At 36.7% G+C, this 25,191-nt stretch overlaps 2 long non-coding RNA genes across 2 annotated transcripts; both read left to right on the top strand.

Annotated features, from left to right (window-relative positions):
• The first annotated feature begins 13,330 nt into the window (after nucleotides 1-13,330).
• LOC135071449 (uncharacterized) lies at nucleotides 13,331-13,937 on the top strand. Its single transcript, XR_010257249.1, has 2 exons — nucleotides 13,331-13,468; nucleotides 13,689-13,937. It is a non-coding gene; the product is annotated as an uncharacterized LOC135071449 (long non-coding RNA).
• A 4,942-nt stretch (nucleotides 13,938-18,879) lies between these two features.
• LOC135088512 (uncharacterized) lies at nucleotides 18,880-24,961 on the top strand. The gene is made up of 2 exons (XR_010261050.1): nucleotides 18,880-19,494; nucleotides 24,434-24,961. It is a non-coding gene; the product is annotated as an uncharacterized LOC135088512 (long non-coding RNA).
• The last annotated feature ends 230 nt before the right edge of the window (nucleotides 24,962-25,191 follow it).

Below are 25,191 nucleotides of genomic sequence, written 5' to 3'. Positions count from 1 at the left end.
ATTGCTAGTCCGATTCACCAACTCTTAACTCTATAATAATGAGCCGAAAAGTTATACATGTTACAACTACGAGTAATAAGATTTTGGTATTAACAATACACACTGGATTTTCTGTTACTGTGATTCGAAATAAACATTTATTATTTCTTTTTTTTTAACTAGGGTTTTCAAAATGTGTTTCATTTCACTTTGCATTTACAGATTTTGGTACCTACCAAAGTTTCAAGTTAGTTCAGAATTTTTCTAATCCTCTCATAATCTCAGTTTACAATCCAGGCAATAACTATTTCAGTTTCATAAAGTTTTATGAACTCTTAGCAAGGTACTTATTCTGAAAACTCTAATATTCTCTTCATTTTTACCCGTAAAGGCTCCTACTGCGCAACTGGGGAAAGAATAAATTTATCCTTTAATTCTTAAAAAACTTTAACTGTGTTTTAAAGTTTGGTGATTAATAACTTTTCAGTTCTTTTATGAGAATATAACAATAAAACTTACGTGAACAAAAACAAGTAAGTACATTAATTATCGTATAATATCATTTATTGTCAAAAGTACACACTACTAGTGAATGCTTTTAGCAAATCCTGTGGTAATATTTCCAGTTAACATTACAATGTTTAACATACAGTACAGTCGAATCCAATTATTTTGAGTTTCATGATAAAATAAATGTATATTTTATAATCTGGTCTGAAATAATATAATTTTACAAATAAATCATACGTCAGTTGGTGTATAGATGTTTACCTCCTAAGAAAATAAAATGCGTAACAGTTTTAACTTCGAAATCCTTGAATCGATTTCGAAATTGAATCAGATGACAATGCAAATTCGATTTTGATTCGATATCTTGAATTTTCATTTTGATAATCTTAAAGAAAATACATAGTTTCATTAAGCCAAAGACACAGGTAATACGATTTCCATGCAGGCATGCTGTACATTGAGATGTGATGCTTTAAATTATGTTATCAAAATATTTCTGTTTTAATAAAAACCTAACACAAATCACATCATAGACTATTTGATACCACCAATCAATTGACGTACATTTTAAAACTGTCAAAACGAGACTCTCCCATAGATTTTGTATGGCAATACAAACAAGTGAAGTCACTATTTTGTCAACTCAATTAAGCTACTTTTTTCAATTACAATGCAACCAAAAATCTTAATTTACAGGTATTTTAAAATTAATTAAGTTTTTAAGACCAGAATGAAGTGTCTTTATTAAAAAAGTGGTGATTCCGAATATTGGGGAATTATGTCAAATTAGTCTATTATTGTAAATTGTATCAATTAATATTTTTACTGAGTGTACAAGTTAAAATCTCCAGTATTAATGCCTGTGAATTTTGGTAGACCGCGTGTCCAGCGCAGGATTCCGACATATTATGTTTAATCTATTCATTTTCAGGTAATTTGTCTGCATAATTCATTTAATCTCTCACGTTCAGGATTTGTAATGGCGTTTTCGTGTTGTATTTCGTATCTTTGTATGGTTAACTAGATTTTCGTGTTTTAAATAGCGGTTTTCATTGTTATATCACTTTTGTCACGTTAGGTACTTTTATCTTTATTATACGAGGTGAAATTGAAATCCATAAAATACGACTAAAGTAGGTACTCTCTCTACCCATGAGACATTTTGGAATTTTAACTCATTGGATTTGTCTCATTTTTGGGGAATGTACTATGTTCTATGTATCATAAGTAAAGTTTCATTTTAAAAGGATGCCTACGATTTAGGTTTCACCCCTCATACTATAATTATGATGAACGATACAAATAAAACTCTTTACAAAAATAAGTAAAGCTTTGAAATAAATTTATGAAAATCTACCTGGCTTCATAATAAACCATCCTTACATAAATTAGGTTTTGAAATAACCTTTTAGAAAAATAATGCTGAGTTTTCTAAAGCACACGACTGAAACAATATTGTCTCGCCTCAGCTGACGCGGGTTAGCAAATATTTTAAGTCTGTCGCAATATCACGCTTTGTTAAAAATATGAAAATGTAGCTCTGAAATTAGGCGTAGCTTAGTGTAAAAACATTTTCTGTTTCAATTTTTAGCTGTACCTAAATTAAAGGATTTATTGTCGTCTGGAGACTGAACAGAAAGGCCTGTACCTGCATGAACATGCATGCATGCATGAACAACTTTCGTCTTCGAATCGTTTGTGTATTCGATAAAATTCGATACCCAGCTTTCGAATTTAACGATAATTATTTTCGCGTTACCATTTTTCATACTAAGTTCACTTTACGTCACGTTCACAGGGGCGCTGTTTAAGTTTTCATACTAAACCTTTTGATGGCGATTCGAATACGCAAACGAATCGAAGTCGAAAGTTTTTCGTGGTACGGAGCTCTAATTGCTATAGCGGGGTTATTCTCCAACACAGACTTACTCGTAGTACTCGTATTATTATCATCATCAGGTCATTTAGTATCCACTGCACGAGGACGGTCCTTTCTAATTTACCACAGGCATAATTGGCATGACTTCCTACGCCACGGTGACCAGAGGGGTTGGAACTTCGTATTATTTTGGATTTATTCCTCACTCTCATTCATAGTGAAATTATCCCCAGTTCCTTCTTCTCAGCACATAATATTGTTACGTTTGTTTCGGAGTGCTGATAGGGCTAAAAAAATAAGGAGACATTTAAGGGTAAGGGCAACCTTTATTGACGTCTTTTAAGTTACCTACCGAATTATGGTGGAAATGATAAAAAGTATTAAATTCCATTTCATTACTATAGCGAAATGCGTACTTACTCGTATCTCGTATGCAACTGATAGCTACCACTATTTGATTTATTCTACGCGTAGATTTGCTTCTGGGTTATAAAAATTGAGAGCTGTTGCTTGAAAGCAGCGTTGCCAGTTTTTTTTTACGCCAAGTCGGGACTTTGGTACTTTTTGAGTGAAAATAGCGGGATTCTTCCGTCAAAAGCGGGACATAGTAAAAAAACGTATAATAATCAAAGGTTTTCAAATATTTATCTTTTTATTTGACTTAAAATTACGTTTACGTGACAATAGATAGCAAAAGTAGCCATAGAAAATGTATTTTAACAAAAAAATAATATTTTAAATCAGTACGGCTAGCACGAAAATCTTTCGAGTTCAAATCGTTTGCGTACTCAAATCGCCATCAAAAGATTTAGTACGAAAACTACAACAGCACCCTTGTGGACGTGTCGTAAAGTGAACTTAGTGTAAGAAATGGTTGCACGAAACTTATTTTGAGAATCAAAATTGTCACGTTATCGTTTAATTCGAAGGTTGAGTATCGAATTTTATCGAATACGCAAACGATTCGAAGACGAAAGTTGTTCATGCTAGAGGTACAGATTTACTCTATCATTAAATTCGTCTTTAGAATAAAAAAAGAAAAAATATCGAAATTAAAAAAGTTTTATTATTTACAATAATATGGCGTTTCAAACAATAGTCTGGTGAAGTGAGTGTTTCTCTCCGAAAAGCGGGACCGAGCCTGTCCCGCGCGGGACATTTAAATTTGATTAAAAAATCGGGACGTCCCGCCAAAATCGGGACGTCTGGCAACGCTGCTTGAAAGTATCCTCAAACAATAAATATGATTTATACTATTGATATATAAATTATTTAAAAAAAATCACTGAAACAATATTGTAACTTGCTCAGGCTGACGTGGGTAAGCAAATATTGTACGTTCATCGCGATATCAAGTTTTTAAAAAATAACAAAAGCGCGTTCGTAATTGTTTTGAATAAACCTTTTTTCTTTTTGTTCCATTTTTTTTCTGTTATTAAACACAAACAATTTAACAACACTGTTTGTCACACATTATTTAGGTACTGTGTTGAGTTACGTTTATTAATTTGGGGCTTGTTTCTACAACAGTCGCAATGTTTATTTTAGCAATAGACGAGAATCTGGGCTGGTTTAATAAACTGCTCTACGCAGCCATATTTCTGATTTAGGCAAATATGAGTGTTTAAGCACGGCTGTTGATAACAAAGCTTCGGGTACGAACTAAATATTATATTTGCATACCCAACCCTTTTCAAAACTGCCTATTCAGGATTTGCCTGGTTAATAAAACTAAGGGTCTTTTAAACGTATGATGAATGGCGGGGTGCAAATAAGGATCGTGTATTTAGTCCATTCTATAGACTCTGAGAGTAAACGTTTTCATGTTTTAATTATTAGGTACTTACTTCAAAATAAGACCTTTTATCTTGAGTTTAAGCTCAGATTTTGAAACTAAGCTTAAAACAGTTTTTTCTGCAAACAATTATTTGATTTGATTTTGATAAAACTTGATTTAAACTCACGTTTAAAATGTAAGCCTGGTATTGGTCGGATATCCCATCATACTCGATATATTTTTGGATTTTCTATTCAACGCCGTGCTTTAGATTTTCTGCGTTTGTGAATACGGGCGTTATTCTAGTGATTTAAATTCCAAATTTTGTTTCTCACTGACACGACCGGCGCGTGAAAACCAAAAAGAAACAAAATGATTTCTGCATAGATTGGACAGTTTCCGCGAAAAATCGAGTTTTTGTATATTTGACGGTTTTCGTTAGTTTTTCGATGGAGCTTTTATCTTTTGCACTGTTGGAAAAGGATTATCAGTAAAGGTCGATAGGTATGCCTTAGTGGACAGAAATAGTTTTCATGGATTAAGTCAAAACATGGGGCAGCAAGGTTCTGGAATGGAGGCCGCGTACTGGAAAACGCAGCATGGGACGTCCACCCACAAGGTGGACCGACGACCTGATAAAGGTAGCAGGAAGGCGCTGGATGCAGGCCGCTACCAACCGTGCGATGTAGAAGTCATTGGGGGAGGTCTATGTTCAGCAGTGGACGTCTTGTGGCTGAAATGATGAAGCCAAAATAATGCTTTACAAACTAAGTGAAAAGTTGTATAAGAAATAAAGAGTGTTGTTATTTAACTTGATAGGTAAGTAGTTGTTTCAACAAGTTATTGTTTTAAAATACACACAGGTTTGCATTACAAGAAAAAATAGAAATAATTACCATATTTTTTACAGATTTCACGTTTTGTAACTTCATTAATTTCCATAAAATGTGAAATACCTATTTGACTTTAGCCAATAATTTATTTTTGCTGACTTCATAGTTCATAGTTTTCTATCATACGATCGATACCACAAAATACATTTTTCTCTATCGTTGCTTTCTGAAAATTCTTAAACCAAGCTATTATACATATTATAACCGCCATTCGGTTTGTTCAGATGACCACTACGAAAGTGTTTCCGGAGATGAACGGAATCTTCCGACCACCGGCGGACATCAAAGGCTGCCCTTCGAATATTTAGGACATGTTATGTTCTGAGCAAACGCTTTGTGAACTTCGAACCAATGTGTGTCTTCCTTTATAACAAATCGCGTAGACTTTAAGGGTAAGACATAAGGTTTGTTTTGCCGTGATTTGTGAATTTAGTATGAGTTGAAGTGTGGTAAGACGGTTCTTTATGTCATCTGAAGGGATTCAATGTCATCTTCCTTATGTTGGGTCTATGGTTGGGCAAAATAATACGGCGGGAAACGGGTTACGGTATGCGCGGTGGATTAAACGTTTACGAAGATATTTTCAAGGTATGGGTTTAGTGAATGTTTGTGGTATGTGGACATGTTGCTATCAATAAGGTTCGTTAAATAATATTTTCTAGCACAAAAGTATTTTTATTTCATTATGCCTAGTAGTAGAGAACTCTAGTACAAATTAGGTACCTTTAATTTTATTTAGCTTAAGAAGGGAACCCTCTACTGTGCTCAACTGTTTATCAATACGACAAACGTGTATTACAATATGACCCTCATTCATTATTTTAAATCCTACATGAATTTCAAAAAACTTAAGTTTTTACCTACTTCAGAAAGAAAAACAACGCTTTAAAAATTGTAGTAAGAAAAGGCATTTTTGCTTCGCAAAGTTCGTTTATGGGAAATAATTCTGCAAGTTATTGATGACTCTAAACTCAAGGGAGCGTCTATTTTTGCGATTAAAGATTATCTGGAATTACATCAATGGCCCATTTAGCAAGATCCGCTGAAGGTAGCGGATTAGCTATACCGATAAAGTTGAAATTTTACCTTTTCTTTTGAAGACGAACATAGAGTTTTATTCGTGACACCCAAAGTAGCCAAAAAGTTAGCAACCCGTCTTTAAAGGTTGTATTGTGAACTTTTTGGTTACTTTAATAACATGGAACTTCATATCTATTAAAATAAGGACTATTCACACCATGGAGAATAATGTTCTATGGTTATTATGTAAAGAACTTTTAATGTCTTTTTATTAATTTTTACGCAAAAATAATAAGACTGGAATTACTGACTAACAAAAAATGTAAGCTCGTAAAACCAATTTAGGTTCATCTTAATTGGATTTGCAATTATACGTCTGCGGCTCAAATGATTTTGGGGTTCATAAAAACAAAAGAAGGTTAATGTGATTTAGCTTCTGCGTCGAAAACGAGCAAAAGCTAATTTAGGCTGGGTTCACACGGCATTGTCCTGCACGATTTTTTGTATTTGGATTTTAGCGTATTTACAGTCAGCTGGGTTTTTAATGGTAGACTTTAATTTTACCAAAAACAAATACCTACCCACTCCTAGTTACAGTATTCACACAGTTACCTAGTTACAGTATTCACACAGTTACCTACCTCAGAAAGTATGCTTTCCGATTTAACATCGTGTTACTGCAAACTGAATAGTACGTTAAAGTTATTTTTTGCAGTAAGCATCAAATAGTTGTGACACCTGAACTCGCCACAACCTTATTACAATTGAACAAAGACTTGTTGCGAACTCATTGGCTACTTTGAATGTCACGAACTATTTGACGCTGACTATACATTGTATGTGCCACTGTTTATTCGGTAAGGATAATGTAAAAAAAGTTCCAGTACAATGCCGTGTGCACGACGCCTTATAACTGGCGAACGCAGGACACTGACACCCCGAAATTGCTGAATTCGGGCGGCCAGCTGATTGTGGGCTTAATTGCCCAACCTTCGGCGCGGACCTTGTTACCTTTACTGTGACAATTTGTAGTTTAGGCTTGTCTGAGTTAGCCACTTCGACTCGGTGAAAACACGCATGTTTCCTGCCTCTGGTATCTCAATTGAGATTTTTAGTACCGTGCTCATTTTCTACATGTGAATTTTTCATAGTAAAGCTAAAATCCCTATTCCAAAACAGGGCCATTACTACTAGTTTTGACAATAATTCTCGTAGAGTGGCTGGGACTAATCCCAGTGTCTCTACGCGAATTACATACCTACTTTTCAATCCACATGTATTTTGATAGGTTTCTAACTTTTATTAGTTAAGTAAACTTTAACTAGTTCACTTACCGTTAGCAAATAAACAAAATGATTTAATTTGTGTCAATAAACCTAAGTATATAACGGTTGACTGGTGCCGAGTCTCATAACTTTATGGGTTGTTTCACACACCGTTAACCCATAAATCGCTGCGAATATTCATTGCCAGTTGCACAGAATATGCACAATCTTATTTCTTCCTATCCCGATCATGTATCTCGTTTCAAAGGCTATAACTTGCATCTTATAGTTCACACGCTATTCTCAAGGCTATTCTCTATTTAGATTTGTTTTATCTTTCAGGGAAACAAGAAAAATAAAACAGCAAATACAAGCGAAAGGATTAACGAACTGAAGTGCGAATTCAGTGCTTCAGAGCTACGTTAATACGTCGTTCCAGGAACTTAGCTGAGGTGTCAATTCTGGAGCAACCTGTAAAAAACACAATGCTTTATTAATATTTCTCAATTTTTCTTTTTATGTGACAGGAGGCAAACGAGCAGACGGATCACAAATCAAATCGGATCGTATCAAATGATACGAGATCAAAAAAATACAATCATATTGAAATAAAACTTTCTAGGAAGGAGGTAGATGTAAATTTTTGAGTGGACTTGTACATTTTTCTCCAACAAAAAGAACTCTTCAGAGCCACTTGCAGAACGAAGATGTCTTTAGGTACTTACCTCCAGTGGGTCCTAAATAAATAATCTTGAGACTTGAGTTCCGGAAGTAGCTGATTTTCGATCTTGTTGCCATGCTGCGTCCTGAATCAATTTTTTATTGCAGAAAATATTTGAAATTATTCAATGATGGGATAAAAAAAAACATTATATATTTTCGAGGTTACCTATTGGTACAATGCTAATTATACAAATATTTTATATCAACGTTTCCACCGTGATGAATGAAGGTTATTCAAGGTAAAATATTAATACATATTTGGTCAAAGTGTTTTTGTGTTTAAATGATTTAGGTAACTATACTCGTACACTCGATGAACCTCGTCGTCGATAAAACAAATAAAATTTCGAAATTATCTTACCCTCTCTGCTAAATACCAGCCTTCGACAACTCCACAAATATGAGCTCGGGATAACACCTGTTCCATGAACAAATATTTATCCTGGAATTATCTGCAGTGCTACTCCGAAACACTGTTTACGTAGTTTCGGATCTATCTGTCACCGTCGCTCATGCTGGCATCTCACTTTGCGTGAGAGGGATGGCTACAATCGAAACTTTGGATAACGTTTTTCGAAGTAAGCCCACTGGAGACTGTAAGCCGCAACCCTACCACCTAAGTTACATGATGAATTTCTTTGTATTTCGACGTGCTACATGATTTGGACACTAAGCTCAAGCTGCAGAAAAGGCGGTTTTATTTGCTATTGATAAATATAATTAATCCATCTGCCTAAGAGAATCTGAAATTGTAGCTTAGAAATGCTAAGATATTTCAAATAAGCTAATTGCGGAGTTCTGCACCAAGGACAGTCTACCATCTCAGAACAATTTGTCTTCTGAAAGATTACGAAGTAATCGCACTTCGATGGACAAACTTTCTAAAATAAATTAAGTATTCAGCATTTTGAGACGATCTTAAGTTGGGCTACCAACTTTGCTGGTGGCAAAACAGACTAGAGAATACATAAATTGTTGTTATCCTTACAATCCTCGAGTGATTCCAAGCGAAAAGTTGATGATATAAAGACATGCGGATGACAGTGAATTACAACTATCGAAAATTGAATCAGAATAAAATTAATTAATTCTTGGTTTTATACGCCTGATCTGAAACAACTATGTACCTACCTATTGTATTTTAGAAGGTAAATAATTTTGGTTGAAGCTTTTGAAAATCTACAGTAAAGTATCACGATGAAATCAGATACTGTTTTATAAATATTAACATTATTAATAAGGCATGCGGTTAGCTGTATTCGGTAAGGCTTCACGCTTTTAGGTTATCTTATACACCGACTTTCCTCTAAAGGTTTGGCCAAACCAACGCGTGCAGCCTACGCGGGCATAGTGTGAGTTTACGTCAAACGCATTCGATGTAAACTGCGTAAAAGCACAGAATAATAATAAGTATTACGTACAGAAGTTTTACTTCGCGAAGGTATTTAAAAAAATGTATGCTCATTGCTCAATGTCATTAACAATATGGTGTAATTTAGCCTGTCTCAAGAGTCAAGCACCATTTTGTTGACAAACGTCAGTGATCGGCACTGCGCTGAAGCTATAGGGCTGACTTCGGTAAAATGATGTGACGTGACGTGCCAAACTGCGGAAAATGGCGGAGGAAATACATGATTTAGCATGAATTATCATGAATAATATTAACTACTTATTTACCTCTCAGTGTCTTGAGGCAACTTAAAAAAGTACATTCTGTGCACAGTATTTAGTACACCATTTTCTTTATTTTCATATTCATATTCATATTCATATATTAAAATTTTCATATATTTTTTCTTCCATCATACACAAGAATAGCCGTGCGTGAGTCAATGTTCGCTCATATGTGAGGCCTTGTCGAATAGTATCCTGTAGGTGTTTCCATCTTCCATCATTTCCATAGGGCCATCGTGCGTGTTTTGTTTTCGATGTAAACTGCCTGATGCGGAGATGAACAGGCCTGGTAAAAGTGACATCAAATGTATGACGGATTGTACAGCACCCCTAGCGGAAACTTTCAAGAACTAAAATTTTCATATATTTTTTTAACGCGTTCACTAGTGAGGACGTTTGATGTAACCTCACACTAAGCCCTCAGATGTCGTGTATGAATTTGTAGCGATGTATTTGTCAACGTGAAATTGTGAACTCTGTCAGTTTATAATATAACGCGTTAGATTGTAAACTAACAGTGGGTTAGGTTAAGATAGATTGTAATTTAACTACGTGAGATTATAATATGACGGATTTCACAATTTTACGGTGACATATTCATATCAAAGCGTCCTGTCATTGGTGGCGACGATCTATGCACGTCGTCGCGAGCTGTACGCGTTGATTTGGCCGAAGTTTTATACACCGACGTTCCTCTAAAGGGTTGTGCTTATCATTTTATAACACGGAGGATGTTTTTCCAATTAAACCGTTGTACGAGATATTAATTAGCACGCTGGATAAGCGCGTCTTGGAAATTTTCATAATTTGTTCCGTGAAAAGGTATTTAGAGCGTAACATCCCTGAGCTAAATTAATTTGTTGCTTTAAGCGAAATTATTATGTTCCCGTTTAAAAAAAAAAACTAATCTTGGTTTTCTTTTTTATCCTTAAGTGGAAGTTTAACACAGGTGTTATTAGCAGTAGGCTACATGGAATTTGTAGTCAGTCAAGTTAGTAATGAGACGGTTAAGGTGGCTTGAATAAATTATGAAATCCCTACTTACTTAATATTACAAATGAGAAAGTAACTCTGTCTGTCTCGCTTTCACGCCTAAACCACTGAACCAATTTTGATAAAATTTTAGGACATAGGATATTTTTATCCCGGTTTTTGAAACAGGGACGCGCGCTATAAAGTTTTTCTGTGACAGACAAAATTTCACGCGGGCGAAGCTGCGGGTGGAAAGCTAGTATTAAAATAAATCGTAGACTTGACTTTACAGACACGTTGAGTTGGGAGGAAATTAGAAATTGGGTCTCATAAATAAACGAATAAAAGACAGTTACATTAATATAACGCAAATGCTTAACATCGCAAATCTTTTTGTAAGTGAAACCACGAAAGTATTACAAAAGCCTCAGAATAGAAGTCCTATAAATCACCAGTTTAGAAGGACACGAGAAAAGCTATAAATTACGGATTTCAACAGAAGAATATTCCGAAAACGTTCGCAGATGAATCGGCGACGGTTGTCTGGTTGTCGAGTTTGCGTTAAAATATTCCGTCTGATGTGACTTATGATTAGGTTTGTATTAGGGATGGAAACCTAAGTAGTATTGATTTGATGTACGAACAACGGAAATACTTTTCATTGATTTGAGGAGTTCATTAGTTTGTATTTATTTAAATCAATTTAAATGAGAAAAAGTTAATTACCTACTTTTAAAAAATGCAACAAATCATTTTTTTTTATTTGAAGCCGGTTTGTATATAAATGTGCATCATTACTATCGATTGAACCCCCATACCTATTATTATCAGTTCAGTTTAGCGTTTTTGCCAAGTTTAGATTGTCTATGAAAGTTCCTCGACAGTATAGACAATCACAACCTTATTGTAAATTTAATATACATACATAATACACGCACGGATTGACATCACTAGTACCTAATAATTCTATTAAAATACATAAATATGTATTCAGTTTTGTCTAATAGATGCTTATTCAGAAGCAGTATGTCGCAATGAAGCAATTTAGATTCAGAACTCAGTAATTTAATGTAATAAGTAAATAGTAATGCTCTTAGAAAGCTAATAAGACATAATTTCGTCGACAATAAGTACGTACGTCAGTAAGTACAGTTAGCTTCAAATAATTCTTGGCCAAAAAGTTATAACACAATAAATCTTATTCCAATAATTGTAAGAAAGACGTGTTGCGAACTTTTTGGCTACTTTGGGTGTCACAAACTAAATATTTGACTCTGACTATACTTACTCGCATACAACTTAAGTATTTAATTTTGCGATTCTGAAATGGCTGAAAACCAAAGTATCAGAATAACTCCTGTCAGAGGTGCGAAGGTTTTCAACTTTTCCTAATTAAAAAGAAGATTTGTGGCCCAATTTGTTATGATTAGGCCTTTTCTTTTGACTGAAAAAGAGCTTAGCTAGAACATTTATTTTATTTTTAGAACTTGTACAATCTTTAATTATCAACTTGGTAATTGGATTTTCAATCAGTAAACCGCAAACAAAGGTATAGCGCTTAACTGAGTGCCTGAGGTATCACGGGAGAGGTGACATTGACATAAATTATGACGTGACAGAGCATACAAATCTGAAGGAGATCTGAAGTCTTGTTGGCGTTTCCATACCTCAGGCCTATACTAATATTATAAATGCGAAAGTAACTCTGTCTGTCTGTCTTGCTTTCACGCCTAAGCCACTGAACCGATTTTGATGAAATTTGGCATAGAGATAGTAGGAGTCCCGGGAAAGGACACAGGATAGTTTTTATCCCGGTTTTCGAAACAACGACGCGCGCGATAAAGTTTTTCTGTGACAGAGAAAAAAACTAGTCTACACTAATATTATAAAGAGGAAAATTTTGTTTGTTTGGTTGTAATGAATAGGTTCAAAAACTACTGGACCGTTTTTAAAAATTCTTTCACCATTCGAAAGCTACATTATCCACGAGTAACATAGGCAATTTATTTATATTTTGGCAGAAAATAGGGTTCCGTAAAACATGTATATAATGTAGTCCACGCGCGCGAAGCCGCGGGCGGAAAGCTAGTAACTTATAAAGCGCTAAACTTATAACATATATAACATATTGAGCAACACCTCAAAAGATAAATTTTAAAAGTAAATAAAGTATTTAATGTAACTGAAGCGACCATTACGACATTCTCTTTGATATGCGGATTATGTGGGGATGAATCATCGAGCAAAATATTATGGTAGTGAATATTTTATGCCGTCCATGGAATGCCATTCCAGAGCTGTCAGGATCGCGACCGGCATTGCGGCATCATGGTACAGATAGTTCATTAAGCTAAACATTGAAGTCTCTTTGAAGTTGTAATAGGGTCGAATTTCCAACAAAAATGTATAAGTATAATGTGCAGTCGACTGTACTTTAATTAAGACCGAGTTCACACCGAAGATGTAGTCAGCTGAATGTCAGCACGCATCTCACTAAATTTCCATTTGAATGTATTTCCATGTAGAGTCATTCGGGGTAACAGCACGCGGTGGGTAAAAGTACGCGGTGGTCCGATCTTCGACAGGGGTGGGGGAGCCGAGGTCTGTGTTTGTAAAATAGAGTGGCGCTAATGTCGCCGTTTAGGAGCCACGCGCCGCGCCGACGCAATCTAAGTACTGGTCGCGACACGTCGCCGAATACTTGTAGCACGCTTATTTCGTTTAATTTTTATGCCACGGAAAAGTGTGCTGTAGTTAAATGGATAGCTCTGTGCCAGTAAGTATACTATATTTCTATTGTTCATTTAATGTAGTTTTGATCTAAGTTTATCATATTCGCAAAAAGTATTTAACGTGTGTGTTGTGACTGATTATTTGGTATAATTGCCGATTGGGGTAAGAGTACGAGATTAATAGTACGCACGCGTACGTTTACCCCCGTTGCGTACTTATACCACAAATGAAATAAAAATATCAAAAATTGTTCAATCTTTCAGAATACCTACACCAAAATGCCGAGAAATTACATAAGGAAGGCCCCTCAGCGGATCCTCATCTCATCTCAGATGACCAAATAATGAAAGCCAATTATTTTGATCTCAAAGTGTGACTATTGCCAATATAAATAATTTAAGACAAGATTCACATTATAATAGATACAGGGTGGAATTTTGTAATGCCACCTGGAGGGAAAGTACTCTTAGTAATGTAGAGGAATCGAACCAACTAAAATTTGTTAAAAATTACACCCTGTATTTTTATTGCATCGATCGTTAGGGTTAAGTTTATGGATGAAATCTCTCTAACAAACTTGCTTAAATTAAATGAAAGGAAAACCATGGAATCTTAAATAATTTTAATTATTTACAAAAAATTGTATGGTATGATAGTGAATTTTCGTAAAATTTTCAAAAATCTTTGAATGGAGTTCTCTTTGTTTTCAAAAATTAAGGAAAGTTTTATTTGAGTAAAATTTTCTATCTACAATATTAAGAGTACTTTCCCTCCAGGTGGCATTACAAAATTCCACCCTGTATAATACAAAGAGTTCTTATTTTTTTAATGTTAAAGTTCTTAAAATGTTATTTACAAGATTAAATAAATATTGATTATTGCCAATCTTAATTGTATTCTCTTAGAAATCTGAATGCGTACGTTTACCCCGCGTGCGTAACTTTACCCTAAGACTTGCGTAATTTTACCCACACATCGGGTCAAGAGTACGCATCGGAAAAGTTTTCAGTTAAGCCTATGTAGGGCTAACACTAATTAATCTTGATGGAAATTTTTCTTAAATAGTGAAAATTTATTAAATATTCTACAGATTTAATATCATAACATGCCAATTATACAATTCTTTATAGGTCTGGGAGGCCATCAAAAAAAAAGTGCGTGCTCTTGACCCGAATGACTCTAAAGCCGATGGTGCGACGCAGCGATTGAACTAGACCAGAGGTGGATTGTGTAAAGCAATCGTAATTATTTGACAGTTCATAACGTACGTACGATAAAGTCAGTTAAACAAAGCGTTTGACAGAACAATCGTCCGATGAACAGTCAAATGATTACGATTGCTTTACACAATTCCACCTCTGGTGTGGACAAACTTTTGATCTGTTGGTCTACTTATGGTCGAAAATATTTCTTGCGGTCGACTGCAAGGTACAGTTTAGAAGAGTGAAATAAATAATTTTTCATTTTCAATCATTCTATTCAGTTTACATAACTCTCGCGGGCTACCAAAATCGTCTTCGCGGTCGACCGGTATACCGAGGTCGACCTTTTGGCCATCACTGAACTAGACGAAAGAGTTTGATGTCCGATCATGCGAGGTTTGTGTTTAAAGATGGTAGATAAATTCACACCATTATTGGCGGTTCATTTTCCTACAAACTTTGTGTTCTCGTTCTTGTACACTTATCATACTATTTTCAGTTTGTGACTCGACTTTTCTGTGCTGATTCGCATTACACGTTGGTGTAAATGCAGCCTTACATATGACCTATAAATTATCAATTAATTATTAACAGTACTTATCAAAATTATTATGCTATTATAGACACGTTGAATAATACATTAGTTTCCCCATGCTTCTTCATTAAGGTGAACGCACATTCATCCTCAAAATACTTCTTCATTAAGGTCACATCTAACCCCATCGTTCGCACCCCACTCGAATTTTGAACGGAATTACATCCGTTTTTTATCGTCTAAATATTTAAATTTGCTTTTAAACAATGTGAGAAATTGGTGTGAGGGTCATAAGCGAGTAATGTACTTGTATGCGAGAGATTTACACGAAAAGTTCTCCTAGCTTAGTTTTAAACCATTATTTCTTAAACAATGTACCTACTTGTATCATCATCATCAGGTCATCTCTACTGAAGGACAATTCTCAGATTTACCGAAGCAAAACAATGTCTCATAATAAACTAAAGAAAAACATTTAACACTACAATGTTTCATTTCATTAAGGAATAGCTTAGGAATGGGTTCTTTACTCATAAACTAAGTCGGAATATTCACAATCGTTTTCCTAAGAATAACAGCTGCTCGCCGAGCTTAAATCTAAATCACGAGGAAAAATAACGGGAATAGCTTTTAAATCCACGGAATCCAGAGGCGATATATTTTCCGGCAAAACCGAAGTCCCAGAGATGTTGTGTAAGCTGCGCCGCCTAAGTGCATATTTCAACCGCCCGCCCAATCCATCTGCGTCCGCCTTAATAAATAGTCTTACAAAATACACTTTGTTTGCAATAACTGAGATATTTAGGTTGGTAATTTCTTAAGAATATACAGGGTGTCCCAAAAACAATGGACAACCTTGTAACTGTCGATGGTCTCTCTTTTAATAAAATTTTGACCAGGTAAAAATATCACGGTTTTCGAGATTTTGAAGTATTTTTAGAAAATTGTTATAGCCTGACCAGGAACATAAAAACCCTGGCATAGAGGCGCGTCAATTGCATTTGATAGTGCAACACTGAGTACAGTCGTACCTGTGTTAAATTAATAGGCTAACTTTATGTATCAGGATTCAGGATTACGGGCTAATTTGATATTTTCATAAATTAACGAAAAAATATTATTATAGGTAACCTAGTTTAAATTAATTAAATGAAACCATCAATCGAGCTAGTAGGATTTATTTTATTATTCATCAATAATCAAATTCAGAACTTGAATATTCAACTGCACTGTCTGCTCATGAACGCTTCAAACTCGGTACTTCTTTCCCAATTCCATAAAATTCAACACTTAGAAAGTGACAAAAAACTTTAAAATAGGTAGTTGAAACAAACCACAGCAAATTTTCATAGTGGACTGTACTATACGATAAACATGTCAGTCAATTTGACAACCTTTGTCGGAAACATTATTCAATGAAAATATTGTCCGAACCCTCAGTATTTCTCTTCGACAAATACTTTAACACATTGTGAACCACTTTTCTTTCACGACTATAAAAAGATTTTAGCAATTTAATTCACAAAATCAATTGCGCACATTTAAACTAAAGTTTGTTTACACTTTGACAGCAATAGACTGACATGCAAGGTGACATGTCAATGAAGTTTTCAGTTACTGTAATTGCCATTAAAAGAAATTAGTACCATTAGTTTTCCGCAACATGGCGAGGGTTTTTATGTTCCTGGTCGGGCTATACCTGCGATTGCGATGCGAGAGTACGAATTAAATGTTCCTTTTCTTCTTTTTCATTTTTTAATACTTTGGAAGTAGTTTGTTGAATTTTACGAGAAAAAATGATTACAGATGGCAATTTTCTAAGAATAAAAATCTTTAAATCTGTGATATTTTTACTAAGGTAAAAATTTTGATATTATAGAGATCTTGAGGAGACCTATCGATAGTTGTAAGATTATCTATTGTTTTTGGGACACCCTGTGACACAGAAAGCCTGAAGAATGTTTGTGGAGCCAGTTTTTCTATTAAGTACACTAGTTTATTTACGAGCTAGCCTCGCAAACAGTGCGTCACCCGCGTGGGTGTCAGTTCGTGTATTTTGTCTTGGAGACGATATATTTAAGTGTCTCAGCAATATCTATTATCCCAATCGGCAACAAACACAATCTAAAATAAATATTAGTAAAAATACCTATGCTTACGTAAGCACCGACAAGGTTGCCTATTTACACTAATTAAAGAGGAAAGATTTAATTCTTTGTATTGAATGGGCTCCTAAACTACTGGACCGATTTAAAAAATCCTTTCTTCATTAGATTCCTGCATTATCTCTGATGAAAATAGGCGGTACAAAGTTTGCCGGGTCAGCTAGCTCCCAAATAAAGCTATCATTAGCATTAAATTAAATACGAATATGTGAAAATATTACACATTCTAACGCTCGTATTCACAAATGTTGCTTGCTTAAGTGAAGCAGCAAATCGAACGCATAGCGTTGAATAGAGCTCTGTGATTGGTTCGTGTGTCACCCTGTGCGTCCACGCGCACTGTGAGACCTCATAGTAATGTTTGTGAATACGTGCGTAAAAAACCGGCCAAGTGCGAGTCGGACTCGCGCACCGAGGGTTCCGTACAAACCTGCAAGGTTTACAAAGTTCGTTCATTACGACAATCGAGTCATAACTATGGTATTTTTATTGCAAAATGAAATTCATAACATTACAATGGGGAAAGATGGAGGAGCATAAATTTAAGACAAAGATCTCTTTATCGTTTAAGTAATCCTTTATTTTATAGTATTTGATATGAATTTCAACTTGATAGCTCTACGCGTTCATGAGGAAAAAAGTAATAAGTTTATATTTATTAAAAAATATATATTTTGTAATGTAACTAAAAATTTAAGGTTTTCGGAATTTTTCTTTTATGTGTGCTATAAAACGTTGCTTCATGCCAAATTTCAAGATTCTAGGTCGACTGGAAGTACCCTTTAGGTTTTGATTCCCTTGCGAGTACTTGCGAGTTTCAAAATATGCAGCTTAAATTGCTGTTTCTTTTTGTCTATGACAGACAGCTTCACATCACTATCGTTCAATCTCATTCGGTCCGCGCGCGCGTTCACTCTCCCATTCACTGTATCCCTCTCTCGCCTATCAGCCACCGAACCGGCTTGACGTGCCGGCCGGCACGTTAACTCACAAATTATTTCAATGTAATATTGTCCAAAGTACAATAAATTCTCAAACTCAAGAATGCATTTTATTAACTAGTTCTGCGTGAACAAAGTGGCGACCGTGACAGGACCTACAGTCTTCGGATCGAAGCAATTTTTCGAGATTTCACACCGCGTGTCCAGTCGAAGGCACGAGAAGGCATTCCCGAACACGAGCAGACAAGTTTCCATCTACCGAAAACGCCAACATCACCCTGCGTGTCGATTACCTGCGCCGAGAACCTTCGTCGAGCCAACCTAACCTGCACGTCTACCTTGAAACTCGAAGTCTACATCTCCGAACAGACACGAGGATTCCTATAACTACACTACGTGTGCTCCTGCCTACCGAGGGGACAGTCTGGATATCAAGCCCGGAGCCGGCTGCCTACTGCACTGCGCGCCCTACATTGCGCGGCTGCCTACCTGCACTGCACGCCCCTACGCGACGTGCCGCTGCCTATCTGCACCGAGCCCTACCTTGCGCTCCGCTGCCTACTGCACCGTCAAGCCCCGGAGCCCAGCTGCCTGCCTAACTAAAAGTGAGCCCGTTCCATTCTATTCCTACCTATTTTCTATCCTCCAATCAATCTGTGCATTTAGTGTGTTCAGTGTCTCAAAGGTCAAGTGTCTAGCTAGTCAGGTATTTTCTGTGTATTGTGTCTAGTGCCGCTATCTAATTTTATAGGACAGGCAAGCACAAATACCTCTAACAAAATAACCTATAATCGCATTTGGCTGACACAATCTATTATTTTTGCACAGTAACTTATCTTTAAATTTAAATAACTTGTCATTATTTACATAAATTCAAGTCAAAAGTCGACATTTCTCAAGTAAAGCACTATTCTAACAATTTAATTGCAATCCCAACTATTTTAACCTGTAAAACACTTAAAAATATAACCTCACAACTTTGATCTCACTTATTACAATCTATTAGTTCCCACATACGACCTTGCTAGTATCAGTTTACTTAGGCATACGAAATAAACGCATTCCAGTGATCCCGGTCACGCGTCATCGCCTGCGCATCGCGGTTTCCTGACTGCGAGCGACACTGCGAGCCTGCGACGCCGGCCGGCCCCACTTGCACCCCACGTCACTGCACGCAGCCTACGCGTGGCAGAGCATCAGCTGATCAACAAAGCGAGGAGCGTATCGTAAATACAAACTATTTGTTTTACTTTTCAATAGCAGTTTGTTAGTTCATTGCAAGTTTACCTTAAAATGGCCGAAGCTATGAAGTTAAAAGAATTAATTGCAAAACGCGGCTCCATTAAAGGGCGTGTTACTAAATTTAAAATTAACCTTGATATTTTAACATCTTTAGAACAAATTTCAGACTTAGAAGTGAGTAAACTTTCGATGAAACTGACAAAATGTGAAGCGTTATTCGTTGAATTTGACGAGGTTCAGAATCTTATTGAAGTTAATAGCTCTGAAAATCTAGATAGTGAGTTAGTTACAAGGGACCTCATAGAACAAGATTTTTACCATTGTCTTGCATTAGCTCAAGATTTAATTAAAAAAAATAGCAAAGCTGAAAATTGCAATAATAATAATTCTCAAGGTAAATCATCTTTGGCTTCTTGTCATCAAAATGAACACAATTGTAACCCGTTAGGTTTTAGCTTGCCGGTGATTAAAATTCCAAATTTTGATGGAACATATTTTAAGTGGTTAGAATTCAAAGAAACTTATATGTCGCTTGTACACAACAATGATAGGATTGAGAGCATCCACAAATTTCACTACTTACAATCATATCTCGAAGGGGAAGCGGCTCGAGTAATTGCTAATTTGGAAGTTTCTCATAATAATTACACCGAAGCATGGAAACTATTATGTGAACGGTATGACAACAAACGCCAATTAATAAACAATCATCTTAAGGCATTATTCAATATCAATTCAATTCAGGAAACTGACAAATCGTTAAGGTATATTATTGACCATGTTACTAAGAACTTACGTGCACTTAATACACTCGGGTTGCCAACTGATAAATGGGATGTTTTAGTTATATACATTATTGCGGGAAAGTTAAATAATAGCACATATTTCAAGTGGGAAGAGCACAGAAATCACTTAAGCGAAATACCTTCGCTAAGTGACTTCTTTAGTTTTTTGAAGTCTCGCGCTGATGTTTTGGAGACTGTCTATCGCCATAAGCAAGATGGTCTAGATAACAAGCAAAGGCAGTTCTCTAACAACAATAATCAAAATAAATCAAATGTTTCAAAGTCATTAGTGACTACATCCAACGAAGGCAACACTTCTAGATTTAAACCAGAGTGTTTATTCTGTAAGAATAATCATCGTCTGTTCGAGTGTCCTTCTTTCAAAACGAAATCTGTCGAAGATAGACTCAATTTTGTCTCGTCTAATAATTTATGTGAAACTTGCTTGCGAGCGGGACATCTTACTAGTCGTTGTCGCCTTTCAGGCACTTGTCGTTTTTGCAAATCTCGACACAATTCTCTTCTACATAAACCGAAGGAAACTGAATCTGTGAATACAACTACATTGTCTTCGGTATGTTCACCAGAAGTACTTTTATGTACTGCTAAGGTCAAAGTTACCAACCCAGCCACAAATGAATCTATGGTAGTACGTGCGTTACTCGACAGCGGGAGCCAGTCGACTATTATCACTCAAGCTGTAAAGCGGTGCATAAACCTGACTCCTCAGCCTTCCGAGACTAGCATAGTAGGCATTGGTAACACTAAATTACAATTAAACACAGAACGCTGTATTCTGCGCATCAATTCACAAACAACTTCATTCAATGTAATTGCTTCTTGTTTGGTTTTGCCTGAAATTACTGGCAATTTACCTAAATCATATTTTGATATTAAACAACTAAATATTAGTGGCTTTCAATTGGCTGATCCCACGTTCAACGAACCATCTCCAGTAGATATCCTTATCGGTGCGGATTTATTCTGGGACATTATAAGTGCTCAGCAGCACTCCTTAGGGTGTGGCTATCCAAAGCTTCAAGCCTCTAAATTAGGATGGCTCGTCACGGGACCTTTGCCACGTTTCAATGAAAATAAAACTAAATCTGTCATGTGTAACTTCGTCTCTAAAGATGAGAACTTGTGCAATGTTCAAGACGAGTTAACAAAATTTTGGGAACTAGAGACTTTTCCACATAAAAAACCCCTTAGTACTGAAGAAAAATTATGCGAGCAACATTATCTTGCCAATACTACTCGAATTGACAGTGGTCAATTTTGTGTATCATTGCCACTCCGCGATGGTGTAGACCGTTTAGGAGACTCGTACAACTTGGCTAAAAAGAGGTTTTTGAATTTAGAGGCTCGGTTCCAACGACAACCAACTTTAAAAAAGGAATATTGTCAATTTATAGATGAGTATGAAGCTTTAGGTCATTTATCTGAATCTCCAGTGCCTAGACCACTAAATGCTTATTTCTTACCCCATCATCCTGTGATAAAAGAGCAAAGCGAGTCTACTAAACTTCGTGTCGTCTTCGACGCGTCAGCTCGTACTACTTCTGGTATTTCAGTTAACGATTTGCAGATGGTGGGTCCAGTAGTCCAAGAACCACTATTCAATATTCTAGTCCGTTTTAGGCAACATAAATATGTTTTGACAGGGGACGTAGAGAAAATGTTTCGCTCAGTGCTCCTCAACGAAGCTGATCGCGATCTGCAACTTATTTTGTGGCGCGACAGCAAAGATAATCCTATTAGGGTACTACGTTTGAACACAGTCACTTACGGGTTTGCTAGTGCCAGTTTTCTTACCACTCGTTGTCTTTGGCAGATAGGTGAGGAATCTGCAGACCAGCAGATCAAAACCATCATACAAAATGACTTCTATTGTGACGATCTACTTACCGGGGCCAGCACTGAGCCCGAACTGCGTCATATCTATCTCGCTGTCTCTTCTGAGTTATCCAAGGGAGGTTTTCATCTGCGTAAATTTCGCTCCAACTTACCTGAATTACTCGCCGATTCTGTTGACCTAGAAAAAGGTAATCTCATGATTAGCAAGGCAACTAGTACGCTAGGCGTGGGTTGGACGCCGTCTACCGATGAACTCCACTTCCAACATAATATCGAATCATCAGACAATGTCACAAAGAGAATTATACTCTCTTCTACTTTCAAAATTTTTGACCCTCTTGGTCTTCTATCAATTTTTACAATAAAACCTAAAATATTGTTACAAGAAATATGGAGTCAAAAAATTGATTGGGACGAACCTGTTCCTTCAGAAATAGAAAAGTCATGGTTACAATTTGCAAATAAATCTTCATGTCTATCGTTACTAAAAATTCCTCGATGCATTTTAATTGATAAACCTGTGTCTACACAAATTCATTGTTTTTCTGATGCTTCACAGCGTGCCTACGGTAGCTGTATATATTTGAGATCCATTTCTTCTAGTGGTGCAATACAAGTCGTCTTGGTATGTGCCAAATCAAGAGTAGCACCAATTAAACCTACCACCATACCAAGGCTCGAGCTCTGCGCTGCCCTTCTGGGAGCTCAGTTATGCTCTACAGTTATAGCCGCACTACGCTGTCCTATAGAGCGTCAGGTTTACTGGACAGACTCTCAAGTTGTTTTAGGTTGGTTAAACTCAAATAAAACTAAAACTTTTGTTACCCACAGAGTAGCTGCTATAAACGAGCTTACCAATCCTGCAGACTGGCGTTACGTGCCCACATCTGTCAACCCAGCAGACCTCGTTTCGCGTGGCGTTGATCCAGATCACTCAGACCTCTCTATCTGGTGGCACGGCCCACCTTTCCTCTCAGAATCCGAAGACTCTTGGCCAGCTGTACACAATTTCGGCTCGATAGAGTTGCCAGAGCTCAAGATTCACCAAACTTTAGTGGGGGAGGAGGCAGTTTCCATGCCCAGTCTGTCAGCTGCTTTAAGCAAATTTTCTAAATTAACAACTCTTACTAGAGTTCTGACTAGAGTCTTAAGATTCATCAATAATTGTAGAACAAAGATAAAATCTAATAGATTACAAGGTCCACTTCAAGTTTCGGAGCTAGAAAAGGCTCACGATGTTTTAATCAAGTTAGTTCAACAAAATTCTTTTGCTACTGAGTTAGCATTGCTCAAAAAAGGTAAATGTTTAAATTCTAAAACTGCTCTTTCATCCCTTACTCCATTTCTTGATGAAAATGGCATTCTCAGAGTAGGAGGACGAATCGATACGTCCAACTACCAGTATGATAAACGTCACCCCATTTTGTTACATTCTAGTCATTATTTGTCAAAACTTATATTTAAACAAGAACATATTCGCTTGTTACACGCAGGTCCTCAACATCTCTTAGCCTCGATTAGGGAACGATATTGGCCTGTAGGAGGTAGGACTCTAGCTAGGCGTGTAGCACGCGAGTGTGTTACCTGTCGCCGATTTAACGCTCGTACTATGGAAAACATTATGGGAAACTTACCTGTAGATCGCGTACAACCTGATTTTCCTTTCTCCACAGTAGGCACCGACTTCGCGGGTCCATTTTTGATAACAGACCGCAAGGGCCGTGGATGTAAGATTAGTAAATGTTATCTTTGCATTTTCATTTGTTTCCGATATAAATGCATCCACCTAGAGTTAGTCAGTCAGCTGTCAATGGATGCATTCATTTTGACTTTAAAAAGATTTATAGCCCGTAGAGGTAAGCCAAAGATCATTTACTGTGATAATGGTAGAAACTTTGTTGCAGCAAATAAAGAGATAAATTCATTTTTAAATAATAATAGCGATTCTATCATTGATCACGCTTCTCGTGAAGGCATCGAATTTCGTTTCTCACCTGCGTACGCTCCTCACTTTGGTGGTTATTGGGAAAGTGGGGTCAAGTCAGCGAAGTTTCATTTACATAGAGTCATAAAAAATGTACACTTGACCTTTGAGGAGCTGAGCTCATTATTTGTTCAGATTGAGGCCATCCTAAATAGCCGACCCCTATGTCCAATAAGTCCTTCACCCCAAGACCTATCTCCTCTTACCCCGGGCCACTTTTTAATTGGTAGGCCGCTAACCTCATTGCCATCGCCGTACCTGCTTGACTATAGCACAAATCGTCTTGACCGGTTTCAGCGACTGGAGCAAGCCCGTCAAGACTTCTGGAAGAGGTGGTCAATGGAGTACGTGGCCGAGCTGCAGCAGCGCACGAAATGGAAGGTGCGATGCAGAGACCTCAAGGTTGATGACCTAGTCCTGATTAAGGACGAGAGCGCACCGCCGCTATGCTGGCGCCTTGGACGAATATCCAGACTCTTCCCCGGCTCTGATGGAGTGCCGCGAGTCGCAGACGTCTCTACATCCCAAGGCATCGTTCGAAGGGCCATGAACCGCCTATGTCTACTGCCGTCGCCGAATGAAGACAGCGAAGAACTCCTGAAAGCTACCTAGCTTTCAAGCCCCGGAGGATGTCTATGACAGACAGCTTCACATCACTATCGTTCAATCTCATTCGGTCCGCGCGCGCGTTCACTCTCCCATTCACTGTATCCCTCTCTCGCCTATCAGCCACCGAACCGGCTTGACGTGCCGGCCGGCACGTTAACTCACAAATTATTTCAATGTAATATTGTCCAAAGTACAATAAATTCTCAAACTCAAGAATGCATTTTATTAACTAGTTCTGCGTGAACACTTTTGATTGCGTTGACATAGAAGTTTGATTTTGTTACAGCTTAAAGGTATTATAGACCTGAGTATTTGGTATGAATTTCAATTTAATACCTCTACGCGTTTATGAGGAAATGGGTAGTAAGTTTAAAATTATTAAAAACTTATGTGATGTAACTAAAAATTTATGGTTTTCGTAATTTTTCCTTTATCTATGCTATAAG

The sequence above is a fragment of the Ostrinia nubilalis genome, chromosome 4, assembly GCF_963855985.1.
Source record: "Ostrinia nubilalis chromosome 4, ilOstNubi1.1, whole genome shotgun sequence".
Classification (NCBI taxonomy): Eukaryota; Metazoa; Arthropoda; class Insecta; order Lepidoptera; family Crambidae; genus Ostrinia; species Ostrinia nubilalis.
Note: the sequence above shows the minus strand (reverse complement) of the source record. Positions and strands in the feature narration are given on the sequence as shown.